This window comes from Lonchura striata, chromosome 27, assembly GCF_050655825.1.
Source record: "Lonchura striata isolate lonStrDom1 chromosome 27, ASM5065582v1, whole genome shotgun sequence".
NCBI lineage: Eukaryota > Metazoa > Chordata > Aves > Passeriformes > Estrildidae > Lonchura > Lonchura striata.
Genome location: NC_140729.1, coordinates 9573360 through 9577760, shown reverse-complemented (window position 1 = coordinate 9577760; position 4401 = coordinate 9573360). Strand labels below are relative to the sequence as shown.

Sequence of the window (4401 nt, the reverse complement as noted above, 5' to 3'; positions counted from 1 at the left end):
GTGCACCTGTCACCCCAAGCCATGTCCTGCTGCCAGCCCTGCAACCCTTGCTGCCAGCCCTGTGGCCCCTGCCCGCTGGGCAGCAGCTGCAATGAGTGCTGTGTCAGGCAGTGCCAGAGCTCCCACGTTGTCATTGAGCCTCCTGCTGTGCTGGTGACCCTGCCCGGCCCCATCCTCAGCTCCTACCCACAGAACACCGCCGTGGGATCTTCTACCTCTGCTGCTGTTGGCAACATCCTCAGCTCTGGTGGAGTGCCCATCAGCTCTGGGGGCTTTGACATCTCCTGCATCACCAACTGCTATGGTGGCAGCAGATGCCGTCCTTGCTAAATCTGTTGGCAAAGTCTTTAGGCATGAACTTCCAAGACCTCAGAACAGACATCTGGGCATGAGATAAAGATTTGGAACATTGTGTTTACAGCATCAAGACATTGTTCCCTTCTCCCACCTTTTTTTCCTCTTTTCTTCACTGTCCATGTCTCCTCAGGCCCGTCTAAAGGGGACATGTGACCCTCGCTCCCTGTTTTGGGCAAGCAGATGCACACCCTGCAGGAGCTCCACTGCATCTTAGTGGCTGCATCTGGTGCTCTCTGTGAGCCAACTCCTTTTCTTCTTTACACTCAATAAAGTTGTTTTGCATCCAAGCCTGGGTCTCTAAGTCCTTCTTTGTTCTCTAGAAAATCTTCCAGTCCACTCAGAGAAAATAGTTGGAGGTAACACAGAGTGTAATTCCCTGCAGTGGATTTTTCTTCCTGCCCTTTTCCTTGGAGCTGACAAAATCCCCCCTGGCTACTCTGCAGCTAAAGGCCATCAGGGAGACATCAGGCAACACTTGTGAAGGGAAACAGGAATTTTTGGATCCAGCTCACAGCTTCATCTCCTCTTTCTCCTCCACTCCCTCACCTAGTCTAGTGATGCAGCCACTGGAGCCTGGGCTACCTCTGGCAAAACTCTGGCACCACACCAGGAGAGGGGAACAGCTGAGGTTTGGATCTTGCCTGCAACTGAACCTGAAGAGCAGCTTGCTCTATAGTGAAGAATGTCACAGCCACAGCAGGGATCAGGCAAAGGAAAAGGAAGAAGCTCTCGGCTCTTGAGGTTCCAACAGGGAAGATTTGAGTTTCCAAGTGAAGGGACTAGGAACAAATAGTCTCAGGTCCTGCTGTGCTCGGGTTTCATACAGTTACAAATCAGGCGTGGATACAAACAACCAATGGAGAGCTATCAAGGGAGGAGCGAGGGGATTACATAAACACGTCAGAACTAATCAGGGTAGGTGGGAGGAGAGGTCCACTCACATGGGCCAATGGGGCTGAAAAGTTTACAGGACTTCCAAAGAGGTGTTGCAGTCTGGGATTGGCCCAAGGTAAGAGTGGCAGGGAAAGTTTCAAGAATAAGGGGCTGGGTTACCTTGACAGGCAGGGAAAGAGCTGGAACAAGGGGTGGGGAATGGCATGAGGCATAGTTTTGAGGGAGGGTACAAACCAGGGACAAACCAACTCCGGAGAACATAGGGGTACAACAAAACAAACCACTTAAACAAGGAATCAATGAAATAAATTTGAACTGCAACAGTCTAGCGTCAGTGTCTCCCACACAAGGACACAAGCGGATGAGATGCACTCCCTGAAAACAGGCAGGCAAAGCTGTCCAGACATGCAGGGCTGAGGTAATTCACAAGTTAGGATTGGTGCCAGTCATATACTCAGGATATAGTCTGGTAAATGAGTTTCGTTTGAGTTGGTGCATAGGATTTATGGCTTCTGTATTAAATCACATTTCTCCCATGTATGGATGGATATAACCTGTCCATCAATGTCTTCCTGACTGAAGCCTTGAATTATGTCTTAAATGATGGGAAACATTAGTTAATATGCTGGTTTGTGCCTGTTTGGTCTAGAAGCTGTTACTACGTGAAAATTTACAAACACTGAGAGAAAGGAAAACTTATCTCCTCTCTTGGGTCATTTCAGACCCCTAGTCTCATTTTTCTTCCTCCAATCCTCAATCGCTTCACTAAACATCTCACAGGTCCCTCATCGTGCTGGAGGTGTTCTTGAGCCAGCACCATGCACTACAGGTTGTTCCCTGGAGCCCATTGTTCCCTTCTACTTTTTTTATCTTTCCTTTGCTCTCTTTGTCTCCTAAGGCCAGCCTAGGGGGACATTTTGCCCTCCCTCCCTCCCTCTTTTGGCCAGACAGATGGACACCCTGCAGGAACTCCACTGCATCTTTGTGGCTGCTCCTGGTGCTGTCTGTGAGCCACCTCTGTTTCTACTTTATATTCATTAAAGTTGTGCATCCAAGCCTTGGCCTCTAAGTTGTTCTTCTTTCTGTGGCAACTGTTCCAGTCAGCTCAGGGCAGAAGGTGGATGGGCAGAGCGTGGGAAACAGCAATGTCTGGGATCAGCCTACAGCCTCATCTGTTCCTTCTCCTCCCCTGAATTACCCAGTCTAAGGTCCATGAGCAGCACATGTGGTCAAAAGCAGACAAGACAGTTACATCACAGAGTGCTTCAGCACCTGGCAGGACCCAGCTGCTGTCCAGACATGCAGGGCTGAGGTGATGCAGAAGATGGGATCAGTATCTGCCAATCAATTTACCATGGGGTCCCACCCTTAAAGTGTAGAAATCACTCAAAAGCTCATAAATGCTCACAGTCAAAAGAAATGGTCTGCATTTTTAAGAAATTATTTGTAAATTACATGCTTAGTGTGGATCTTGATATGTTATAGTAGTCCCACAACTACTATATAAGCACATGACAGTGGGTTTTGGATTAAGTAGCTTGGTGAAAGAGAAGAGAGAAATTAAAGAGGGAGAGATAAGTTAATGAGGGGGAAATTGAAAGAAATAGAGGGAAAGAGAAACAGAGAGAATAAAAAGTCCTGGTACCATCATCAATCCAGTGGGTGAGGTGTCAGTCCTGGCTTCAGCATCCATCCATCTGTGCTAGTCTAGTCCATTGGATGTCCAAGCTCCTGGGGGCAGTGCCCAGATTTGGGGGATACCTTTCCATGGATAGGTAACTGCCCCAGTTACAGGTTTCTTGCTTTCTATGAGTTCTCATACACAGTCTGTTCTTTCAGACCTTTCTGGAAATGGGTGGGAAGTTTCAGGGATCTTTGGTGACCTTGATCCTCCCCTACAGCCCATATGCACATTGTGACCTCATTCATCTCCTTGTACTGTCCCATGTTTTGCTTCTCTTCAGGAACTACAGCAAGGTTGGTTGGTTGTTCCAGGAAAATGCTGTCCTACCTCTGTATGGCCCCTTCTCCAGCCACATCCTGTTTTTTCTCATAGCCTCTTCAGAAACTCCTGAAGGCACAGCTGGACTCAAAAATTCAGGCACACAGTGTCCCTATGGATCTTGTTTGGTTCCTCCCATGCCATTCCTGCCCAGAGTTCATGGCACAAGCACCATCCGTGTCCATCTCACTAAGCACTGGTGTAGGAGCACTGAAGAAGCGGGACTCTTGCGCATGTCTCAAAGCCACAGATTGATGGCTGTGCAGCCACCTGAGGGTTCTTGCTAAGAAGCTGTGAGGACAAATGGAATGTGGCTGGAGAAGGGCCATGTGGAGGCAGGACAGCACTTTTCTGAGATAAATGGCCTTGTTCTGCCTGGATACTCCATCAGCTGAATCAATGCTCGAGCCAGGACTGGTGACCTGTCTTCCTTTCTTTCTCTCATTTAATGTCTCTCTCTTGCTTCTCTTTCACTCTACCATACATTGACAATTGTCTTTGTTTAAAAGACAGGTGTCTGCCAAGGAAGGCGAGAACCTTCATGGAATGGAAAATATTACACCCTACCCTCTAAATAATTATAAATTTGAAATTATGGGGCTGTCAGACAAAGACACAGGCAAAGGAACAGCAGTTCTTTACTAGAGTAAGTATAACAAGGCAAACAAACAAACAAACAACAGCAGCAGCAGCAAACAGAAGCAGACCCCCAGTCCCGGCCTCTCATAGGACTGGAATAATAATTTTATTATTCGACTAAACTGCATTTAAAGAGACAGAACAGAGATACTCTGAGCAGGAAAAGTTCATTACTCCTAGCTGTTATACACCTTGAGCAATTAAGGAGTAACCTGTCCAGGCCAACTCTGCTGAGACTTGTACTGTTTTATCTTTCCAGGAACATTACCGAGAATTGTGCCAGCACATCCCACTAAAGATTAAGTTACTTATCAAAGAACTGCTTATATCATTTTTGTAGGAGCAGTCATTGCCAGCAGGAACCAAATATGGTTGACAAATCAACAAGCTCAACCCACAGGTTGAAACCCTCACTGCTTTTGTTTATGTTAATCAATATGGTAACCATAGGCATTCTGCACTACACGCCTCTCTCTTGTGGGTGCAATTTACAGGGGCAGCAATTACAA

General features: G+C 47.2%; 1 pseudogene; it reads left to right on the top strand.

Moving 5' to 3' along the window:
* LOC146765185 (feather keratin Cos1-2 pseudogene) lies at nucleotides 1-644 on the top strand (annotated as a pseudogene).
* Nucleotides 645-4401: the final 3757 nt, after the last annotated feature.